This window comes from Malaclemys terrapin, chromosome 8, assembly GCF_027887155.1.
Source record: "Malaclemys terrapin pileata isolate rMalTer1 chromosome 8, rMalTer1.hap1, whole genome shotgun sequence".
Taxonomy (NCBI): Eukaryota; Metazoa; Chordata; order Testudines; family Emydidae; genus Malaclemys; species Malaclemys terrapin.
The window spans coordinates 83,514,372-83,539,360 of record NC_071512.1 but is presented as its reverse complement, the minus strand read 5'-3'; the positions used below and the strand labels follow the sequence as shown (position 1 = coordinate 83,539,360).

Sequence of the window (24,989 nt, the reverse complement as noted above, 5' to 3'; positions counted from 1 at the left end):
CTACTGGCTTTTGTATGTTACCATTCCTGATGTCTGATTTGTGTCTGTTTATTCTTTTACGTAGAGACTGTATGGTCTGGCCAAAGTACATGGCAGAGGGGCATTGCTGGCACATGATGGCATATATCACATTAGTAGATGTGCAGGTGAATGAGCCACTGATGGTGTGGCTGATGTGGTTGGGTCCTCTGATGGTGTCGCTAGAGTAGATATGGGGACAGAGTAGGCAACGGGGTTTGTTACAGGGATTGGTTCCTGGGTTAGTGTTTCTGTGGTGTGGTGTGTAGTTGTTGGTGAGTATTTGCTTCAGGTTGGGGGGGGGGGGTGTCTGTAAGCAAGGACTGGCCTGCCTCCCAAGGTCTGTGAGAGTGAGGGATCATTTTCCAGGATAGGTTGTAGATCGTTGTTGATGTGCTGGAGAGGTTTTAGCTGGGGGCTGTACGTGATGGCCAGTGGTGTTCTGTTATTTTCCTTGTTGGGCCTGTCCTGTAGTAGGTGACTTCTGAGTACCCATTTCGCTCTGTCAATCTGTTTCCTCACTTTCCCAGGTGGGTATAGTAGTTTTAAGAATGCTTGATAAAGATCTTGTAGGTGTTTGTCTTTGTCTGAGGGTTTGGAGCAAATGCGGTTGTATCTTAGGCCTTGGCTGTAGGCAATGGATCATCTGATGTGTCCTGGATGGAAGCTGGAGGCATGTATAGCGGTCAGTAGATTTCTGGTATAGGGTGGTGTTTATGTGACCATCACTTATTTGCACTGTAGTCTCCAGGAAGTGGATCTCTTGTGTGGACTGGTCTAGGCTGAGGTTGATGATAGGGTAGAAATTGTTGAAATCAAGGTGGAATTCTTCAAGGGCCTCCTTCCCGTGGGTCCATATGATGAAGATGTCATCAATGTAGTGCAAGTAGAGGAGGGGCACTAGGGGACGAGAGCTGAGGAATCGTTGTTCTAAGTCAGCCATAAAAATGTTGGCATACTGTGGGGCCATGTGGGTACCCATAGCAGTGCCTCTGACTTGAAGGTATAAGTTGCCCCAAATCTGAAATGGTTGTGGGTGAGGACAAAGTCACAAAGCTCAGCCACCCAGGTGTAGCTATAATTTTCACTCCATGCAGCTGAAGAAGTGGGTTTTTTACCCACAAAAGCTTATGCCCAAATAAATCTGTTAGTCTTTAAGGTGCCACAGGATTCCTCGTTGTTTTTGTGGATACAGACTAACACGGCTACCGCTCTGATGCTTTTTATTATGGTCCACTCATAGGGAATAAGACAAAAATAATCAAACAATTGAATTGTTTCAAAAAAGGAATCATTTTAGTGCAGGTCTGCTCTGAAAAGGTGACTTTGTGAGAATGACCGAACAGAGTTCTACATGCATTGTAGCTCGATGATTTCCATATCAAATTTGCTCAGTTTACTACTAAAAAACTGCTTTACTGCTTCAAACTGCTAGTGCTGTAAACTCAACCTGGGTTCTAAAAGGCTAAGCTGGACTCTTTCTGTCTTATGCATCCCCTTAATTAATAAAGAGTCTGCAGGCCGAATGCTGTCCTCAGTTACACGTGTACAATTCTAGTGCTTTCAGTGGGGTTGAACGGTTGTAACCAAGGGCAGAATTTGAACACAACAAGGATGTATAAATGGCTTCATTGCTATAGTGGATGATGCACAAACTGGAAGAGAATGCAACTTACTCCATCAGAGCTGTGGCTGATGGAAGTACAAACGTTTTTCACTGAAGTGAAATCTCAATACTAGAGCCGGGCAAAATTTTTCAGCTGAAACATTTTTTTCGGGGGTCAAAATAAAACAAGAACAAAACATTCAGGGGGAAAAAATCTGTGTTTCTTTTAGACATTTTGAAATTAAACATTTTGGTCTTTTTATTTGAAATTACTTTTTTTGTTTCAAATTGTCCTTCAATTTTATTTTTAAGTAAGGTTTTAAAACCACAAATTAAATGAAACATTTTGTTCAAAGCAAAAAAAAAAATGTTTGTTTTCGGTTTACTTGAGAAACTCCTTCACCCCTCCAACCCCGCAATATTTTCAGTTTGACTAGTGAGCCAGAAAATTAGGTATTACACAGCTGTACTGTATATGGAAGGGCCTGATCCAGAAGTGAGTGGGAGCCTTTCCATTAACTTCAGTGGGATATGGATCAGGTCCAGAGAGTGTACCTACTGAACAAAAAGCCACTTTTGAGAGTAGCAATGCACTTTAAGGATAAATATCTTCGATGCTATTGTTAGGAGTAATGATGTTTCATAGTGCTCTGTTCTCAGGAAAGGATCGATTCTTATATAACAAGGTGCGTTCATTTCCAGATGGCAACAAAGTGTATGAGTGTCCAGCTACTGCTACCTACAAATAGGATGGTACAACAATTTGAGTATAAGAATAGATCTTTGAGCCAAAGCATACATAAATTCAAAGTAATAGACTAATTAATTTCTATTTCTATCAGTAGAAAAGTTTCAGAGTAACAGCCGTGTTAGTCTGTATCCGCAAAAAGAAGAACAGGAGTACTTGTGGCACCTTAGAGACTAACAAATTTATTAGAGCATAAGCTTTCGTGGACTACAGCCCATCCGAAGAAGTGGGCTGTAGTCCACGAAAGCTTATGCTCTAATAAATTTGTTAGTCTCTAAGGTGCCACAAGTACTCCTGTTCTTCTTTTATCAGTAGAAAGTCACATCACAATATGGTGTATATGACCTTTGATTCATGCATTAATATTCCCTTTGTTTTCATTTTCCTTGTCTTTGAATTGGCCCTTTTTGTTTCATTATTGAGCAGCTGGGCTGCAGAAAGTCGTCTTCAACTATATAAAGTTTCCCAATATGTAAAATTTGGGGGCTGAGTTTCATCTTATCCCAGTGCAAATTAGGAGTACCTCCAATTCTAACAGAGTTATATTAGTGTAAAACAGAGGTAAGTGAGGGTAGGATCAAGTCCTTAGGCCAATACAAACTTTATGCAGTTACAGAGCTACTGAAAGATGCAGCCGTAAGTCCTCTGTCTGTAGATGACAGTAGTGACTGGCAGTGCAAGTTTCCCTAGTGCTGCCTCCTTGATATAGAGAGATTACTAGAAGTGAAAATATATCTGTCTCCATATTCATCTCTTTCTTGACCTTAGGCATTCCTAAAACCACCAGAAAGGGTGCCTGTTATATGTTCACAATGTTTGGTCAGTACTAATCTGAGAACACTGAATTAGTAACCTAGAGATGAAAGACCCTGTATTCCATTTCAAGTGCCCTGAGCTATCAGGCCTCCTCTTTTCCCATCCCCTGTACCTCTCTCTCTTGCAAAAAAACATTTTTATTTACACAGCAATCTTTCAGCCTAGCCATGGTGACTAGGTTTGGATCAGGGGAAGTAGTAATTTAGAACTTTTACATTCAAGGCCAAATTATCTATCATCTTATTGTCAGCAAGCTCACCCACAAAATGTGTGGCTGCAATCTCTTGCATTAGTATAACACTTCATTTGCAAAAACCCAAATTTACACATGTCAATGCATATTAGTGAACACCCATTTTACTGGATGAATTGCTGGTTGAATATTTCATCTCAGTATCCCTGATTTTGCACAATGCATGTAATATTCTCTTGAATTTCCTTTGATCAGCAACTGCATATTCCTGTTAGGTCCCTTTACTGCAGTCATCCCCAAACTGTGGGGTGTGGAGAGACATTTGGGGGGTGGGGCGGGCGTGCAGCAGGGCCCGGGCCAGCCTCCCAGCTACCCAGCCCGAAGCTGCCTCTAGTTTCGGCCCCCAGCTGCGACCCCAGCCCTGCCCCCAGTCTTGGCTACCAACCATGGCTCCACTCAAGGCCCAGTCTCAGCCCCCATTTGCAGCTCCACTCCTGGCTCCAGCCCCGCCCCCAGCTGCGGCCCCAGCCTCGACTCCCTTAACCCTGTCTTCCACCACTGCCCGGCTCCCGGCCCCAGCTCCCAGGGCGGTCACAAACAGGGGTCGGGGGGATGTGACGTGAAAAGTTTGGGAACCACTGCTTTCCTGGAATCTGTCAAAGTCTTTCAATGTAAAGGGATCTTTTACAGTTCGTTTTAGGATAGTTCTATCAGTATTAGACTTCTTATCTGATTTTTCTTTATCACCAGAGATCAGTAATATCCTACTTGGACTCACATCTGATTCTCCAGATATTCTGGATGTCGCTATGTGATTAGTCTGCCTTTTGCTAGGTTTCTGATCAGGGGAAAGTTCTCCACTGTTCATACATTTTCTGTGCTTTTTTTTTTTTCCTCACTCAGTCTCCAGCTTAGCTTGTTTAACAGGGATTCCCTTCAGTTTTTGTCTTGAAGGGAGACAGAGTTGCACATGTCATTTTGCTTGGCATTCACAACACCTGTGTGAGCATTTCTCAAATCACATCTGCTGCATAAGTGGGAGCAGAGACAGTAGGCTCCAAGGAGTTCATGGAGACATGTGGTTGGAAAAATTCCTGCTGCTTTTGTTCTTGCCTGTAGGCATTTTTCAACAGTTTTCAGTTCAAGTGCACCTTTACCTCTTGTTTAATTTTAATTTGTCTAACAATTTAATAATCCCTTTAGGGAGTGGTAGTGCTATAATAAAAGCATGTATAAATTTTATAAATATATAACCAAGTAGGAGCTTCTAACAACTGCCTCCTCACCATTAAATGGTTAGGCTCTATCCCTTGATTCTTTTAAGGTTTGGGGGAGAAATAGTTTGTGGTCACTATATGTGTAAAACAGTGAAAATAGAAAATCTGTTGGATCTTTCCATAAAGGTTAACCTATAAAAATGAATTTGAGTAAAACTAATGGGATTCTGTAGAAGCCTACAGAAATCACTCCAACCAACATATAGAGAATTATATGCTGCTATTGAATTCCATGCTATGGTTTAAAAATTCTATTAATAGGCTATCATTCTCTATTAAAAGGACACTCTGAACTTTAAAATTACACTTCTATTACTTACTATTAATTACTTACTATTATTACAAGTACAACCTAGGATTATTATAAATGATTGTGCAGAGAAAATAACTTTGAGCAGTTGACAGCACCCTGTGTATATCATTTTCCCTGACTCCCTTGTATAGTTAGCAAATTTCTCCTAATGTTTGTGTTGGTCTTTCACATGGTCACACAGAGAAAATGCAAATAATAATAAAAAAGGAAACACTTATGTATGTGTTTAATTTTACTCACATGAGTAGTCCCAGTTAGTTCAGCATTGAGTTCAATGAGATTACTCACATCAGTAGAATTAAACACGTCAGAGTTTGCCATGTTCATTATGCAATGTTATGGTCTAACAAATCAAGCTAGCCAAGAGGAAAAAGAAAACTTCTATAAACAGCTACAGAGCACAGTAGAAAAGGTCCCAAAAAGAGACGTCCTCCTCGTAATTGGAGACATGAATGCTAAAATGGGGAGCAATAACACTGGCAGGAAAATAAATATAGGGAAACAAGGCCGCAGTGAAATGAACAAAAATGGTGACATGTTTGTTGACTTTTCTGGAAGGCATGACCTGGTCATTTGAGGAACTATTTTCCTGCACTGTACAATTCACAAAATAACTTTGAGGTTGTCAGATCACAGAACAGAGAACCAAACTGATCATGTTACAATTTGGCACAAATGGACAACTTTAGAGGATATACATAGCAGGAACAAGGCAGAGACGGGAACAGAATAGTGGGAGCGAAATTGAGAATAAAAATAAGAACAAAAAAAGACCCAAACAACAGAGCTGCCCATATTATAACATCACCAATCTAGAACAGATGACGACACAACAAGGGTTTAGAAATTGTGCTAGAAAACAGATACCAGGCGCTTGAAGATGAAGACAATAGAAGGCAAATGATAACATTAATCACTCTTTTTTCCATATTATAGTCAGACATTTCCCAATCACTTTTTCATATTAATTTTTGTTGTTTTTTACAGTGATGTTCAGAGAAACATTTTCAGAAGTATTCAATAATGCAAAAGAGAACAATGCTGATTATAGTAATGAAGTGAGACTATAGGAATGTTGCCAATTACATATTGAGATAACAAACTGATCTTAACTCTGTCCCTTTCCACATCTCCTTTCTGATTTCCCTGCATTCTGTCCAACTTTCGTTCCCAATCATTCCTTTGCATTTAATGCCTTTTTTGAGTCCACTATGAATGAAAGCCAAGTTCCTTCCTTCTCCAACCAACTTCTAAACTCCCACCTGTTCTATGAAGCACTCCCTCATGACCAATCAGTGCTATGTGTTTGCTCTGTAACGTGTTTTACCTACTCGTGCCTCTAGTTCAGCAGTTCTCAAACTGTGGGTTGGGACCCCAAAGTGGGTCACAACCCCATTTTAATGGGGTTGCTATTAGACTTGCTGAGGCCCAGGACTGAAGCCCAAACCTGAGGGCTTCATAGAATCATAGAATATCAGGGTTGGAAGGGACCTCAGGAGGTCATCTAGTCCAACCCCCTGCTCAAAGCAGGACCAATCCCCAGACAGATTTTTGCCCCAGATCCCTAAATGATTGAACTCACAACCCTGAGTTTAGCAGGTCAATGCTCAAACCACTGAGCTATCCCTGGGTGGCAGGGCTCAGGTTACAGCCTCCCCCCGACCCAGGACTGAAGCCCTTGGGCTTCAGCTTTGGCCCTGCTGCCTGGGGCGATGGGGCTCAGGTGGGTTCAGGCTTTGATCTCCCCTCTTGTGATCAGGTAGTAATTTTTGTTGTCAGCAGGCAGTCGTAGTGCAATGAAGTTTGAGAACCACTTCTATAGTTTATAAACTAAGGAGAGCAAGGAATAGTTATTTGTTTGGCACAAGTTCCCTAATTGTACAGGGCCATGGATACTTATAGCATTATAAAAATAATAATAATATAAAGATTATAGGGCAGATCCTCACCTGCTGGAAATCAGCATAGCTCCTTGGAAGTCACGGGAATCACTTTTCATATGAATTCTATAAGTGAAGCAAGTTATATTGCAAACGTGATTATTGTAAATGAGTGTGTGGGTATTAGATTTTTTTAGGCATAAGTACTTTTGCACTTCAGTTTTAGTACAAGATTGCAAAACCTGAACTTTAAATGATCTTTCCTTTCCCTAAAGCTTAAATGCTGTTTGGATACTCACTGAAAACTCATGTGTATGTACTGTAATAAATGTGACAGGGAAATAGGCTCTTGGGGCCCGTTCCTGCAAGCCCTTTTGAACATGAATAGTGTCCTTATTTGTATGAGAAATCCCATTGACTATTCCTGTAAGTAAGGGTTTGTAGGACTGGGACTTTAGTTTGTGGGTTCTGTTTCGGAAAACCACCCTGGCGACAGAGCAACCTAAATTGCTTTCATTAATGGAGTACTAGACAATGTCTGGTAGACACTGAAAATATGCTGTGACACTACTGTCCTTTTAGCAGGTTTACAACTATGAGGAAAACCACAGCTCAAGGACAATGTGGAGATTATAGTACTTACTGCACTGGCTTTTATTTAAAAGAGCAAAACAACAAATGGATATTTTAATGCATAATATGTGGAAATATGTCATGTTTTAATGCCCTGAGCCCACCATACCTCTCATATCTGTCTGTCTCTACTATAATCTAATTGAATACATGTAATATATTTTTAATTTGCTCTTCACCATAGAAGCTAGGCATTATTAGGTGCTATTCCCAATTTACCTGGATGTTTGCATATTTTCGACCCAGATGTTTTTTCTACTTCTAAAATGCTAAACATTTCTATAATCAAAATTTACTAAGTCCTATGTGCATTTTTCTTTTCCTGTCTCTTGATACTGTCAGTCTTTCAAAATGTAGTTCCTGGTATTGGTTCATTGCCACTAATTATTTTTGTTTTAGCCTTTGTCCCCGATTTCTCAGTCTGAGAGTTTAAAGAGGTATGACATACACCAAGAAGTATCTAATCAAGAGATGAGTAATCAAACAAAAAGCTTTTTGGGGAGGGGTGGAAATGGAATGAACCATACTGTATGGCTAATATTGTGTTTCCTGTTCTCAACCCTTAAATAGAGTTCTTGCAGAAACCAGAATACCTGCCCATAGCTTGCTGGGTTGGGTTATTAAATAAGTGGAAGCTTGTAAAGAGGGAGTGGTGGGAGAAACAGCATAAAATCGATGATGTAGAAAGGAGTTAAAGTATACACACTATTCATCTCTTACAGCCTTGGTTGTCAGGGCACTAAACTCTCTGCAAGTATTTGGGTGGGTGGGTGGGTGTGTATGTGGGGGAAACCTAACCATTAATTCCAAAGAGGTGTTATCAGAGGCATCAGGGTTTGGCTGTAAATTTGACTACATTGCTGTGGTGCACAGAGAAATGAGTGAGGAAACATCTGATTAAAGTGAGCATTGCTGCTGAGGCAACTGAATGTTGCCATAGCAATTGAGATGAAATGTGCAAGAAGTGAGATAATTAAATCTAACCCCTTTAGTAGTTTTGACAGTCAATGCACTGCCAATAGGAAAAGTTATCTACAGTGTTAAAGATAAAACACATTCCTCATGGAAGTAGTCCTTGCTGATATTTTGTTGTTCCCTTTCTAAACACATTGCTTCAGGTAACCTAATCTGAATGTTCTTTTTAATAATCAAATACAGTTTTGACCTTGGTCTGTAACTGCTTAGAACTTTCCTGGCTTATTGTATCATGGGAACTGGCTACACAAAATATCCAAAATGTCCCTCCCCTCCTCCACATCCCTGCTTACAGTACGGTAAAGCCAGGACTGTCATGTTTTAGCTTACAATTCAATAATATCTAGAACGTGCTGCCCTCTTCAGGAGCTGGCGATTAAAAATTGTTTATTGATTCAGAAAATGTAATGGGCAAACATGAACTAGAGCATCTGGTGAGTTTCTTGAACTTTGTAATACACAACCCAAAGACAGAGACTAGTTGCAAAATGAATGGAAAACTGTGATGTAAAAAAAAGTCTTATCTTACTGGCACTGCAAGAACAAAATTAAAGCCTGGGGCTGTCACGTTCATATCCCCTTAAAGAATGTATTTGGTTAGTGGAAACAAAAAACTGAGGACACCGTGGAGTTGAGATTTTTTTAAAATAAATTATTCTGTATAATACCAAGTGACTAGAAATTAAAGATTTTGCATGGCTTAAAAGGGACTCTCACATTAGTTGTCAAGCTAAACTACTCATATGTTTATGTAATTCCCTTTGAAATCAAATGAAGTTGTGTGTGTGTGTGTGTGTGTGTGTGTTTGGGGGTGGAGGAAATGGTTTCTAAAAATGAGTATAGTCCTGTGGGTTCAGCCACAGGAAGGACAACCATTGCCTGGTCTGAGTGCAGGGATTTTCAAAGTAACAGTGCTGGACCAGCTGTGGGGAATCAATTAATTCACCCCAACACACCAGAGGGATAAACTGAGGGAAAACATGGCCAAAATCTAGTACTCAGATTCAAGGAGCAAGGATCTCTGAGACGAGCACTGGAGCTGTGAAGAGAACTGGTGTGGAAAGCGGTTTCCTTTTCCTCTTTGAAACTTGGCTAAATTGAGACATGCTGACGTGTCTTTTACCTTTTCTTTTGCTGAGGGCTACCCTGTTGTCCTTTCCTTCAGTGGCCAAACAGAGGGAGAGATTCTGTGCTACATCTCACAGGATTGAATGTTGGTGAGGGTGTGTGGGATGGTGTCTGTACTGAATTTCTTCAGTTCTCAGGACTGTCACAGAGTATCATTCATAAGCAACACTTTTTTATTTTAGCAGATTGTAAAGGATATTTAATATCTTTTAATAGCCATCTAAGGAATATTCTTATTTTAATCTTTACATAACGTTTTCAGTCCCAGTGCAACATGTTTCAGTCCTTTGAAAAGGTAAATATTGGGTCTTATCTGCCATTTGTGTCATTCTAGTTTTATCTCAATATATTTCCATTGATCTCAATTTTACACCATTGCAAAACATTAATGCACCACTGAGAATAGGGGTTGATTTTTCAAAGGCACAAAGGGAAATTAGATGACCATCTCCCCATTTAAAATGTAACACTAGAACCAAATTTTCCAAACAGTGCACAGACAAATCCTGATGGAAGTGCAATCCCAAATCACAAAGGGATTGTGAAATAGTCTCATCTCCTGCACAGAACTTCACCCACCCATCCACTCCTGTAATAGACCCATAATCTCTAAGTTACTGAAGTCCTGAAATCATGATTTAAAGACTTCAAGTTACAGAGAATTCACCATTTACACTAGTTTAAACCTGCCAGTGACCTGTGCCCCATGCTGCAGAGGAAGGTGAACCCCCCCCAGGGTCTCTGCCAATCTGACCCAGGGGAAAACTCCTTCCCGACCCCAAATATGGCAATCAGTTAGACCCTGAGCATCTGGGCAATACCCACCAGCCAGATACCTGGGAAAGAATTCTGTGTAGTTACCCAGAGCCATCCCCATCTACTGTCCTCTCTCCAGCCATTGGGGATTTTTGCTGTTGCCAGTTGCCAATGGGCTATATGCCATCATAAGCAGTCCTATCATACCATCCCCTCCATAAACTTATCAAGCTCAGTCTTGAAGCCAGTTAGGATTTTTGCCCCCATTCATGGGCAGCGGTCGAACCCCCACTTTGGAGAGGCTAGCCTGCTGGCCCTGCCCCTTCTGCCCGAGCCCCCCTCCCCTCCTTGCGGCTGGAGGAGCTGCCAGCCAGCCCCAGCACCGGCCTACCCCAGGCTGCCGGCTCCAATGCTGCTCTGGACCACTGGCCTGTCCCCTGGGCCAGCCTGAGCCACCCCAGCCCCTGGCCACCAGCAGGAGCTGAGCCCCCGCCGTCTTCAGGGAAGAGGGGAAGTGAGAGTGGGGCCTTGCAGCAGATCGTGGGCAGGGCCACAGCCTGGGTTGGGGCCGCCCATGCCCCCACTGCTCCCCTGGGAAGGCAGTACTTCACTCCTCTGATGGTTAGAAACCTTTGCCTGATTTTGAGCCTAAACTTAATCACCAGTTTATATCGATTTGTTCTTGGGTCCAGGTACTTAACTTAAATAACTCCTCTTCGTCCCTGGTATTTATCCCTCTGATGTATTTATAGAGCACAGTCATGACTCCCTCAGCCTTCTTTCGGTTAGTCTAAACAAGCCAAGCTCTTTGAGTCTTCTCTCATAGGTTAGGTTTTTTGTTCCTTTTTCAAAACTGGCCCATACTGCCTAAGTACATGTACTATATGTTCAGATCTGCATTAAAATATTGATCTGTGCTTTCTACGATAGATTTTTTTCATTTTTGTTTTGCTGCTGATGCATTGTGTTTGGCAGTTAGAATCCCTATGGATGAAGGCATAATAACTAATAACATTTTCTTTGCTTTCCAGGGTATTTATGGTACAATGATGAATTTCTTCTTTCCCAGAATGGTAAGCAGAAAGCTATTTCTACCTCTGATAATACTGACTACGAAGAAGAGAAAGTAAATTGTTATAATAAAAGATTGTACATTTATTTTTAAGCAAACTGACAATCTGATAATTATATGGTATATTGAAATATAAATCTCTGAATATTCAAATCCTGTTCACTAGCTAGAAAAGTCCCACAGAGTATTACATTTATTTCTAAAGACACATAAGAATTTACCATATCTTTTGGAAATGCTTCTGAACCTGGAGTGTTCACCATTGAGGTTTTCTGCATAATTTATTGTAATATATATTTACCCACACACACAAATATAGTTTACATCCTATCAGGAGAGAGAGCAAGTGTATCTCTCCTTTACACTGAGAAAGGGTGAGTCCTATACAATGTTTCACTGTGCTGAATTGTATAAAAATTTATCCTTATTTATGTTTCACTAGGGCTTTGCCGCATCCGTGAATTTAAAATTGTATGTTTTCCAAAAGCAGACATCACTTCTTCTGAGAGAGCTGCCTGCTATCATGTTGTTTAAAAAAGATGGTTTCAGTTGTCATTCTCCATTTTTTATGACTGAAAAAGGCAATATTTATTTTATCCCTTGATCATAACGTCTTTACAATCAAATAAAAAGAAAAATTCATCATATTGTACATGTAAAGGTCATCCTAAAATAACACTTCTGAGCAAACTATACTGAATCCTATGAGTATGCTGCTAGGAGAGACATTTCCAACAGTTCTTGGGCATTCCCTTTATAAAGGAATTTCTTTCCACTCCATAAAAATGTAGTTTGAAATCAACATAAAACCATCAAGAAGTGGAACTACTGTTAAAATGGGAAGAAATATTACTGGAAAAAATATCCCCTCCGAGCACAAATTCAGACTTCAAATGTGACTGCTTCTTAGCATTATAGCTGAAAGACATCCGATCTAATCCCAGAAGGAACTAAAAATCTGCTTTTAAAAGGAGATTATTCAAAAACTTTAATGCATAAGAGCATAAAACAATGAAGGATTAAAATGAGTGCCAGCCTGGTTTTCTGTTGTCTTTGAAACAAGGCAGAAGGGTTCCAGAATTCAAGAAAACCAACAGAAAAAGACAAGTTTAAAATGAACTTTTAAAAAATGATAGGGTTTCTAGTGCACAAAGCAAGAGACTTGTTCTTTGGAACTTTTTTCTCCTATAGGAAAGTAAAGCCTGTAGGTGAAGCTGTTCTGAACAAACTTGTTTTTAACTAGTAGCTCAAACCATTTGATAATAACAATGAGGTTCTCTGCTTTGTTGATATTTTTACCTGCTTGTTAATAGTGGGTGTCTCAGCAGTATCAGTGTCAAGGATATGTTTGGAGGACTGTGATTAAAGGGGTAAAATAATCATGTAGAACTAACAAATAAAAAAGAGCAGCTCCAAGCAGACATCAGAACCACATTTAACCTCCCAAATCCACAAACAAACAAACAAAAAATGCTCAAAAGAACTGAAGAGTCATTTTTAATCAAAAAGATTAACTATGTGACAGTTAAGTATGTTTGGGATTAAACCATCAAAGAACCTGTCTCTTTTGTGTATATTTGCCTATTAGCAGTAGGTATTTGGCACAAGAATCATATGTAGGCTGCAGCACTACATATACGCTTTTCTACAGTGTTAAGCAATAATATTGTTAAAGGTAAGTGTTTACCAACAGATTTTGTCCATGTGTTTACCAACAGATTTTGTCCCCTTAAAACAGTTTTAGCTTAAGGCTGAATAAATGAAGGGGACTGCTAGGAAAGTGGTGGAAAAGAAACAACATTTAATTTAGGCTGAAAACAAATCTATTCAGTTGGCATCATGATTGGGGTCAATATAGCTATAAGTTTGCAGGTTAAGTAAAATTATTATTATTGGTTGTGTGCCAGCAGTGCGCTTTGCACTATGTAGAACAAAGAAGGGACAAGAGTTCTGCCCTCAAGGGTCATATGTCTTATACAAACAAACAAAATGATACATGCAGTGCGCTGGGTGATCAGGCACTGGTGCAGAATACCAAGATAACACTTTTGGGAGGAATAGGTTTTGTAGTTATAATCATATACCCATCCCCAAATATGACGTTTTGCCTTTGGCTCCCAGGTACAGAATTATTATGCTAGTTATGGATTACCAGTATGATAGTATGGATTACCATACTGGTATGGATTACCAGTCTTTTTTTCCTGTAAATAAATTATTTGTTACCTTAAATTAATGCTAAATATATATAATTGTAGCATTTTGTTAAATATATAACCATTTTGTCTTTAAATAGGGTTTTTAAAATTCCATAAATGTTTTTAATCTGTGAAAAATTGCATGTTTTTTTACATCAAGTGAGAAAATGAAAGAACTGCTACTGCTGCTATGATTTCTTGAATAAGACAAAACATTGGTTCTCACTTTTCTCTCAATTAAAACTCCATGCAATTATTTGTGTAGAGTATAGATCTCTTTTGGGATTCTGGTTTCATACAGCTTTTTGGTTCATTTCACAGGAATAATATTAATCTTAATTAGCAAAAACAATTGATGGGCTTTTCTCTTTTTTTTTTAAATCAGAGTATCATCACTAGATTATCCTGATAAGTGAAAACTTCTTGTCTTTTTAAACAATAAACTGGATATGTTATCTATCCTCAGGTTTGTAGCTTTTTTGTTAGACATCATCTAGTTGAGACGGGGTGGCTTTCTTGATGAGTAGATTACCCTTTTTTGGTCTGGAACCCTAACATTGCTGGGCATTATGCCAACTTAGATTCTAACTATTTATGACCATGCATTCAAGGTTCAACAATGCAAATCACAACTATTAAACAAAAAGACATAGCAGATTTGCTTTTTAAACGTATTACATAGCTCACAAGGTCAACACATTTGTTTTCTCCATTTTAAAATATAGTTTTGTCAGTAATGATCAGTAATGATTGAAGAGATCATCACCTTTTAACATTTTATTTAGACTGAGTCAGATAGAACATAAACATCTTTTCCCTCCTATGCTAGAAAAATAATCATATGGAGTACAGCAAAAAAAAAGAGATTTGGGCTGAAGTAAGAGAGAGAGAGAGAGAGAGAGAGAGAGAGAAATGCCCGTGAAACGCCTAGATTCCCTGTATCGTACTAATATATAGTCTTTAAGGGGTGCAGTTCCACCATTATAGGAAACTATACATGAATGCCAGGCCCAAATCTGTCCTCAGCCTATAGGCAGGACAGCACAACAACCCCTCAGTGGCTGCTATTTCAGTTTTTAGGCTACAGTAGGAGCCATGATCCCAGCAAAGCCCCTCTCCAGGAGTTTATGTGGATCTACATTCATTTAGTAGGCATAATCACATAGTCCAGAGTTATTGTCCTGACCCAACTCCAGCCACTACCATCCCTATAGTGGATTCCAGCTCTACTGCATGTAAGAATCTACGTTCTCATATGTTACGAGCACACTACAGCTTCTATGCCCTGAGTGCATTCTGTTCTATTCAGCTTAGGTTCTACCATATCCATCCCTCATGACATCTGAACAGCACCCTAAATGAAAATGTAAGTACTGTGCAGTTATGAAAGGACGTAAAAGTAGCTCTTTGGGGTAGGGCCTGCCACTTACTATGTGTTTGCAGAGTGACCAGCACTGACTGGGATCTCTAGGCACTACGATAAATAAAAATAGGACACATTAGTAGTCTTGTCCTCAAGTAGAGCTTGTTGTCCAAATTCTTCAAAGAAAAGTACAACAAAACTTATTTCAAGAACTGACAGAGAAATATACTACATAACAGAACAGAAATCTACAGAATATCTGAATCTGTTTAGATACAAGCAAAAATTAATACTAATAAATACAATTTCCATGACTTAACCAAATGGAGATTTGACTCTAAAATTATGACTGTAAACAATTTATCTACAATTTATCACTCTTCTATTGACCATAATTAATTATAATTAAAACGTGCCTTTTTTTAGGTATTAAATATACAGTGTTACTGTGTTTGCATTTAAATCATATAATTTCTTCTCCTAGTATACTGAACTCCTGCAGCATTATTCTCTTCTCATCCTATGTATGTGTGTGGTAAAAAGCAGATGTGTTTATTTGAGTTGTGGATGTTGCGTGTTTATCATAGAAATATAATAGATAGATTCAAGTTTATGAGGAACATTTTTCATTCAGAAAATCTTGATAACATAACATAAATGATGCTAATGAGACTTGGGCCGTGTATATAATACCAAGACTCAAAAGACAGGATATTTTTCTTGTTAAATACACATTATCTGGTACTTTTTGAAAATGCAGAAATATATGGTATCTACTTTGTAACTCATCACGTCTTTAAACTGTTTTAGCTTTTTTTTTGGGTAGCACTGAAAATTCGTAAGAATTACTTTATAGTGGATAAGGTACTAAAGAAGCATTTGAGGGAAAGTTCATCTAAGTAGACAGCAACCATGAAAATAACATTCACATATTAACAAAGGATCAAGGGCTGCATTCAGCCCCACCAGAAGCAGGTTCCATGGATTTCATTGGGTGTTGTGTCCACTTACTGCAGGTTCTGAATTTGTTCCCATATGAAAAACAAACACTGAAATGGAAAATGGCTCACTGAACAGGACATTCGCTAGGGAAAGAGACAAAAAAGAACACAGAAAGACCATAGTTGTATTATCTAATTAGCCGTAAAAGGCAGAGAAGATCACCTAAACTGAAATAATCCTACTACATCACAATTAGAAGATTAGTGAAAAATGCTAGAAATATAAAAATAGGTAATATAGTGTTAAGAATGGTCAAATGTAAAGTATGTGTTCTAATATAAATAAAATATATCTCACTTTCATTTTAATCACACATAAGTAGTATAATAGATAGGCAAAATTAATAAAATCTCATATGAACAGTGGTGTGCTATAACTGCTCTCGGCAGATCTAAATTACATACTTTTTTTTTTTTTCCTTCCTTAGTTACACAGAGATCAGGTCCATATTTTTGAGCAGGAAGAAAGCTGGGAGGGAACATATGTTTCTTTGTCAAGTGAACATGCCACACGTACAACTGATGGTGGATAAAGACTGCTTATTTTACTGCCCATAAAAATGGGGTTAATTAACAAGGAAACCAGGAAAAGTCGGACTTTTGGAATAGTCTGTATTTTTCCAAATAAATAATTAACTTTTTAAAGGGGGTGTAAAATAGTTAAATGGGCTTGTAGTAATTGTAGGGCAAAGGGGATTTTTCAAATGCTATTTCCCAAGCTCTGACTAAATAAAATAACTTAATCTGAATCAAGAGTTGACTATGGCCAAGTAAAGATAGTTTAGCTTTGTAAGGTACTTATTATATATCAGGAAAGTCAGTTTTATTTGTTAGAGCAAAATAATGTGCTTCAGCAGAGGTGAAGCAATTATGGAAGAAGTGATGTGAGCATTTTAGTGCAGAGTAAAGCCAATTAAGATGAACTAATTGGACAAAGTCTTATTAGTGTGTCTTAGCCAATATCCATTCTGAGCAGATGTAGGACTCGTTGACTTCAAGTTAAATTTTTTTTTAACTTAACAGCTGTAGAGTTGAGACCATGGGTGAAATCCTGGCCCCCTAAAGTCAAGGAGGGTTCCCCCAAAATTATTTCACCCCATAGCTTTTTCTCAGCAGGAGGGTAAGGGAGTGGAAAGAGGCTGCCCAGGAAGTAAGGAAGGAACGACTGGGTTAAGGAGAGAGGTTAAGGAAAGAATATAGAGATCTTCCACCAAAATCATGGTGAGGTGGGCTTGCACATCCAAATACAGAGTCTAAGCCTTATTAATTCAATGCAAAGCCTAGTAATTTACTCTCATTTAAACATCTATCCTTTAGTCAATCCATTTTGAAAGATTGCCCTTCTCTAGAGAAAGCAGCAAAGTCCATTGCTCTTGTGCGCAGTCAAATATAAATAATATTTCAAAAGCTAAATTTAAAACATTAGCAATAAAAATACGCAGTGTATATTTCTTTCCTAGGAGCCAAAATGGAAATTGAATTCAATCGAGCCCCACTTACTTAGAATGGAATTCAATTTTAAAAAATCTCCCTGGATTCCATACTGTGGAAAGCCCTCACAAATTTATTTTGGGGAGTTCTGGTGTGGAGGCTGGCCGTAGTTTTATTTTTATTTTTTTAATGGAATCCAGTTTCAGTGTTTAAGGTTATTCATAACTCACCTCTGCTGCACAGTTTTCACATATAAACTGACTGAGAACAACTTGTTATTAAAGAAATCGGCAGGTGTTCGTGCTCTGAAACATATTAAATAAAGAACTCAACAGGCTCACATTGGCTGCAAACTCCAAAGAGAAATTAAATAATGAAGACAGCAGCTCTGCAACAGAGACCATTTCAACATAAGTACAAGGGCTTGTCAGATGATGGGAAGTTCTGTTACATTTTTTAACTAGATTCTGCACAAGGGTGTTTGTTATTGATATGAAAATTGTAAATTAGAGATGGTCACAAACCCATACTTTGAGGAAGTCTGGATCCGGAGCCAATAGAGCACTGGAGAAACATCGAGACAAATTCTGGCCTGACTTGTACCTGTCCCATGCCACCTCATTTCTTCATTACTTACCAATGGGCTTGCATGGTGGGCAGAAATTAATTCTATTATTTTACTGAAGTTAGCTGAAGCATCTCATCCACACCAATTTCCATGTGCAATAACTTTGGAAAGTCCAGAGGAGAAAGGAGAAAAAAATGACCCTCTTCACTTCTTTAGCAAATATTTTTCTAATGCATGGAGTTTTACCAAATCCTGACCTTAACCTTATTTAAGCTTTTTCCAGACATGGTAAAAATTTAAAATACACGCTCACCCTGCCTTGGGATTTAAGTTTAGATTTTAATTAAATAATTCTAAATTGAATTTTTAAAAGATTTAATGACCAAATGTAAGTACAGTCTTACTCTTCCCACAGATTCTGAGTTGCTGAACAATCATATTACAGAAAATGTCTTAAGAATGGCCCTTAATATGAGGAATCACAGAGTGTATTGGTTTTTCCTTTATTAAAAATGTTTCCTTGCAATCATTATTTTAAGAAAATTGACAATTAATAAGAAACATCTAATACAGAGCTTCCTTTTTGGCAAAGGTTGAGTAACATGTGGCCAGATCAAACTCCTAGTGAAGCCAATGGATAGTTAACTTCTATGATTCTGATTGAGCCCATAAGACTTACTGGAAAATAAATTGTTAAATGCATCCATGGTCACATTTAATATTTATTAAAAACCTGAACTTTCACAATGTATCGTTCACAAGTTTTCACAGTGAAGTAAAATAGTCTTTCAGTAACGTACTTTTATTTAAAAACTCTTACTAATGGAAAAAAATGCTACAAAATCTTTGTGCCCACCACCTCTTCCTATCAATAGAATATATTCCTATAATATAAGCCCTAGAATTCTTGAGATGTCATAAGAATTTGGTTTAGCTTTTCTTTTAAGTGCCAGTTGCATTTTTTTAATGAATAAGAGAATTTCAGAAAATCTCCAAGACCATTTATAATTTCCACTCACACGCCTACAACAGCTCTGCATCAGACTTTTCAAATTTCCATGTCTATTTACGCTTTTTACTTCTACCTCTCCAGGTTAATCACATAGGCTCTGGAACATCAATTTCTAGCAGACCCAGTTACAGACTGTAGAAATCAATAAGTTAATATGTACTTACAAAAAGGAACATTTACTCATTTTCTCAAAAAATACAGAAATTGATTACAATCCAAAACACCTAAGATGTCCCCAGTCCTGCAAACATTGAGATATGTTAATCTCCATTAACAGGCATAAAGTTACTCACGTTTAATTGTTTTCAGAATTAGAGCTAAGGTCAAAACTTGGCAAAAATTTACACATGTTTAACTTTACAAATGGGAGTAGTCTCATTCATTTTAATGGAACATGTTAACATGTTTAAAGATAAGCATGTGTGTTTACAAACTGGGGCCTAACCTTGTGTTAATTCAAATTAAAAAAATAACATGAATTAAAAAAAAAAATAGGTTCCAAAGTCCTGATGCCTTCTATTCTTAGCAACAGTGTTTTCCAAATCCATAGTCATTATTTCATTTAAGAGGAAAAGAAAAATTCTTTAGTATTATTCACTCACTAGGCATAATTGAAACCTCACCCAAATAAGTTATTGTCTTTACCAGTCTGTTTCTGCCACCCTGAGGTCCCTTATATGGGTAATTAATATGTCTTTAATAGAAACAGTTGTCTGAAAGTTCATTTGCAACCCCCAAAATAGTCGGAATGAGGCTAAATTGCTTTTAATCAATCTTGAAGAATTTTTTCTACAATTGCTCTTTGGAGCCTCGGAACTGCTGTTCTTTCATATTTCCAAATGAAGGCACAAGCTGACTTTAAGGGCTGGTCCACACTAACCCCCCACTTCAAACTAAGATACGCAACTTCAGCTACGTTATTCACGTAGCTGAAGTCGAATTATCTTAGCTCGAACTTACCACGGGTCCACACACGGCAGGCAGGCTCCCCCGTCAACTCCGCGTACTCCTCTCGCCAAGCAGGAGTACCGGCGTCGACGGCAAGCACTTCCGGGATCGATCCAGGATCGATTGCGTACCGCCGGACCCGGAGGTAAGTATAGACGTACCCTAACTTTCTTCTCTGAGCAGCTAAACATACTCACAACTGCCTTTACTGAGTCCAAAACCCAATCATGTTACTCTACATCATTACCATTTGCAAAAATATAATGCAAAAGGCCAAATTCCTCTCTGCCTATGAAGCTAATGAATTCAACAGCGTTGCACTGGTGTAACTGAGAACATAAATTGGTGCAATACATACACTCAGTGTTATGCTTATGGCTCATGCCTGTATTCCTTATTCAGGTAAAACTCTTATTTTAAGTCAAGGAGAGAGTTAGGAGTGCAAAATCAAACCCTCTATCTTTAGATTAGTCTCATGTCAAAGCAGAAATGGCTATCTCAGGGATCGACAACCTTTGGCATGTGGCCTGCCAGGGTAACTACCCTGGCGGGCCGGGGCTGGTTTGTTTACCTGCCATGTCCGCAGGTTCGACTGATCATGGCTCCCACTGGCTGCGGTTCACCGCTCCAGGCCAATGGGGACTGCGAGAAGCCGCAGCCAGCACAATCCCTGGGCTATCTATTGGGTGCCTTGGAATGTAGGGTGAGCAAATTGATTATATGCAGTTTGAGATATTTCATCCACACAGACTTCCATTTGTAACATTTTGACAGAACACAAAGAGGTAAATATAATTATTGTATATGCAGTATATTAAATGTATATTAAAATTATGATTCTACAGTTTTAATTATATTTAATTATTAGGGCTGTCAAGTGATTAAAAAAATTAATTGTGATTAATCGCACTGTTAAACAATAATAGAATACCATTTATTTAAATATTTTTGGATGTTTTCTACATTTTCAAATATATTGATTTAAATTGCAACCCAGAATACAAAGTGTACAGTGCTCACTTTATATTTATTTTTTATTACAAGTGTTTGCACTGTAAAAGGACAAAAGAAATAGTATTTTTCAATTCATCTAATACAAGTACTATAGTGCAATCTCTTATCATGAAAGTTGAACTTACAAATGTAGAATTATGTACAAAAATACTTCATTCAAAAATAAAACAATGTAAAATTTTAGTGCTTGCAAGTCCACTCAGTCCTACTTCTTGTTCAGCCAATCGCTCAGACAAACAAGTTTGTTTACATTTGTAGGAGATAATGCTGTCCACTTCTTGTTTTCAATGTCACCTGAAAGTCAGAACAGGTGTTCTTATGGCACTGTTGTAGCTGGCGTCACAAGATATTTAGTACCAGATGCACTAAAGATTCATATGTCCCTTCATGCTTCAACCACCATTCCAGAGGACATGAGTTCATTTTGATGACGGGTTCTGCTCAAAAACCATCCAAAGCAGTGTGGACCGACACATGTTCATTTTCATTATCTGAGTCAGATGTCACCAGCACAAGGCTGATTTTCTTTTTTTGGGTTCTGTAGTTTTCACATCGGAATGGTGCTCTTTTAAGACTTCTGAAAGCATGTTCCACATCTGATCCCTTTCAGATTTTGTAAGGCACTTCAGATTCTTAAATCTTGGGTTGAGTGTTGCAGCTGTCTTTAGAAATCTCATATTGGTACCTTCTTTGCGTTTTGTCAAATCTGCAATGAAAGCGTTCTTAAAACGAACAACAACATGTGCTGGGTAATCATCCGAGACTGCCGTAACATGAAATATATGGCAAAATGTGGGTAAAACAGAGAGGGGGACGTACAATTCTCCCCCAAGGAGTTCAGTCACAAATTTAATTAATGCATTATTTTTTTAATGAGCATCATCAGCATGGAAGCATGTCCTCTGGAATGGTGGCCGAATGTTTATCATATCTGACACGTAAATACCTTGCAATGCTGGCTACAAAAGCGCCATACAAATGCCTGTTCTGACTTTCTGGTGATATTGTAAATAACTAAGAGGGCAGCATTATCTCCTGTAAATGTAAACAAACTTGTTTGTCTTAGCAATTGGCTGAACAAGAAGTAGGACTGAGTGAACTTGTAGCCTCTCAAGTTTTACATTGTTTTGTTTTTGAGTGCAGTTATGTAACAAAAAAAAATCTACATTTGGAAGTTGCACTTTCAGTACAAAAAGATTGCACTACAGTACTTGTAAAAGATGAATTGAAAAATAGTATTTATTCTGTTTATCATTTTACAGTCCAAATATTTGTAATCAAAATATACAATTACAACACAAAATACAAGATATATATGAAAATGTAGAAAAACATCCAAAATATTTAATAAATTTCAATTGGTAGTTTCTTGTTTAACAGTGCAATTAAAACTGCGATTGATCGAGATTAATTTTTTAAATTGTGCTTAATTTTTTTTAGTTAATCGCATGCGCTAACTGTGATTAATCGACAGCCCTATTAATTATATATTATTAAAACTGAAAGACTAAGAAAATTAAACATTTCACCAGAGGTTAAGCTGCATATAAGTAAACTTAAAGTAACATGATTATAAACCCATATATAATATTTAGCACTTATCTTCAAGGCATATTGCAAGTTTAAAGACCCAGTTCTGCACATCTTGCACAGCCATAGGCTCATAGACTTTAAGGGCAGAAGGGACCATCGTGATCATCTAGTCTAATGTCCTGCACATTGCAGCCCACAGGACCTCACCCACTCCTGAAATAGACCCCTAACCTCTGGCTGAAGTCCTCAAATCATAGTTTAAAAATTTCAAGTCACACAGAATTCATCATTTACACTAGTTTAAGGCTGCAAGTTACCCATGCCTCATGCTGCAGAGGAAGGTGAAAACCCCCCAGGGTCTCTGCCAATCTGACCCAGCGGAAAATTCCTTCCTGACCCCACATATGATGATCAGTTAGGCCCTATGCATGTGAGGAAGATGCACCAGGCAGATACCTGGTAAAGAATTTTCTGTAGTAACTCAGAGCCCTCCTCATCTAGTGTCCCATCTCCAGCCATTGGGGATTTTTACTACTGGCAGTCATGGATGGGCCTCATGCCATTGTAGGCAGTCCCATCATACCATCCTCTCCATAAACTTATCAATCTCAGTCTTGATGCTAGTTAGGTGTTTTGCCCCCACTGCTCTCCTCCTATTGGTTTTCATGAGATCTTTGGGTATGCAAGGAATGTCAGATCTGACCCTAAACAATAATCCTCACTGTCTTTGTGAGGCAGTTAAGTTTTATTATTATTATTGAGATTTTACAGATGTGAAAACCGAAGTTCAGAATTGTTAAATTACTTGCTTTAGGCCACAAAAGGAATCAGTGTCAGAATTAGAACACAGGACTGCCTGGCTCCCAGTCTTGTACTCAAACCAGCCATCTCTATGGGCTTAAGCCAAAGCCCACTGAAGCCTATAGGAAAAACTTCCATTGACTTCAATAGGCTTTGGATCAGTCCCTAAACACTTACATACTGTCTAATGATGCTTTCACATCACTGACATATTCCTAAAAAGTTCACTCTCATTTGGTCTTGGGAAAAGATCTCTATAGTCATAAATGTTTTACATATTTTATTTTCTATATTTAAGAGAGGAAATAAGCTTTGCTCCACTTCATATTTATAACTAGTATTACCAGGATCCACTCACTAATGTACTATGGAAGCTAGTTTACTGCAATACTCATTCTAGTTGTCCTTTCTGCAATGAGACACAGCAAATCCCAATCTTCAGATCTAAATGACTATGAATTCACTGACTCTTTGTCCTGTAAAACTTTTCATATTAATGTAGTTTAATAAGCTGAGAAATGCATTATCTTTTTAAATAAATCTTTAAATAGGGTAGTTTTAAATCAGAAAGATGTTTTGGTCTTGGAAAATTATGAGAACTAGTATTTGTCTAACAAGACCTTAAGACCCTGGGAAGAATTTTAAGGATTTTTATGAAGCTTGGTATGCATTCTTCGGCTAGGTTTTGGCATAGTTTCAGTATGACTCCAGTGCAACTCAATCAGTTTATTTTATAATTAAAAACAAGGAAATAGTAACAAAAATACACAATATATAGCACTCGTGTTTATAATAGAAACATCCATAAAGGAAGAAACATGTTCTAACTCTTCTCATTACCCCAAAGGGAATTGCATCTTTAATCACACAAAGCACAACGGCTTTCTAATTTTGTTTAAAGTGTTTCAGTACTTACAAAAACCAGATCAGGTTATTGTAAATCTAGAGCAAATTAGAATCATTGGCCTCTGCTCAGCTGTATTCCAGGGTACTATGTAAATCATAAATTTAATGGCATACTAAGACACACATCTGTTTCTATTTTGTAGAAGTTAATAATCTAACTACAGAGTATTTAAACACTACTTTCATTAACTGGAAAATTGAGAAAAATAGCAACTGCTATAAGTCACAAGGTGTTGTTGCTTTGAACCAAGAAAACTACATTGATAAACTGCAAGTCTATATAGTAAATAGTTTTCAAAGATATTTGTGTCATTGTCTATTGCCTGACCTTGTGCTGCCTCTTTCTTTCTCCTAGAAAAATGTTGCTTAAACAAACAGAGTAGTACTGCTAACTAAAGTCTGCACCTGCACATGGTACATTTTAATCTATAATTTTAGTAACAAATGGTTTCACAATAAGAGGTAGAAGATGCCTAAATTCCCCTTAAAACTAGATAGTTAATGGTATACTGTGGTAAAAATATATGCATTTATTTTTACATAATTAATAGACTAATAATTCCAGCATCCTTAAATTAATATTCATTTCCCCCACTGCTTTGCAAAAGATACTTTTATGACCAATACTGATTAAAATTTTCTTTTGCAAAAAAGATTGATTGCTTATGTACATTTGTTTTTATACATTTTATTTTCTAGAATGTCTACCTCATCCCGGAAGTTTTCATATTATTGTCTTTATTTAACATAGTGGTGCAATATCAGATGCACTCTACAGTTTGTGGCATTGTGCCAGTAT

At 38.0% G+C, this 24,989-nt stretch overlaps 1 protein-coding gene across 5 annotated transcripts in view; it reads left to right on the top strand.

Moving 5' to 3' along the window:
• Positions 1–24,989, top strand: part of ADGRL2 (adhesion G protein-coupled receptor L2) — a 476,523-nt gene that overhangs the window by 245,448 nt on the left and 206,086 nt on the right. For all 5 annotated transcript variants that reach the window (XM_054036673.1, XM_054036671.1, XM_054036669.1 and 2 more), the window contains one exon: positions 11,375–11,416. The gene's annotated coding sequence lies outside the window, so the exon portion shown is untranslated. The remainder of the gene's footprint in view (positions 1–11,374; positions 11,417–24,989) is intronic.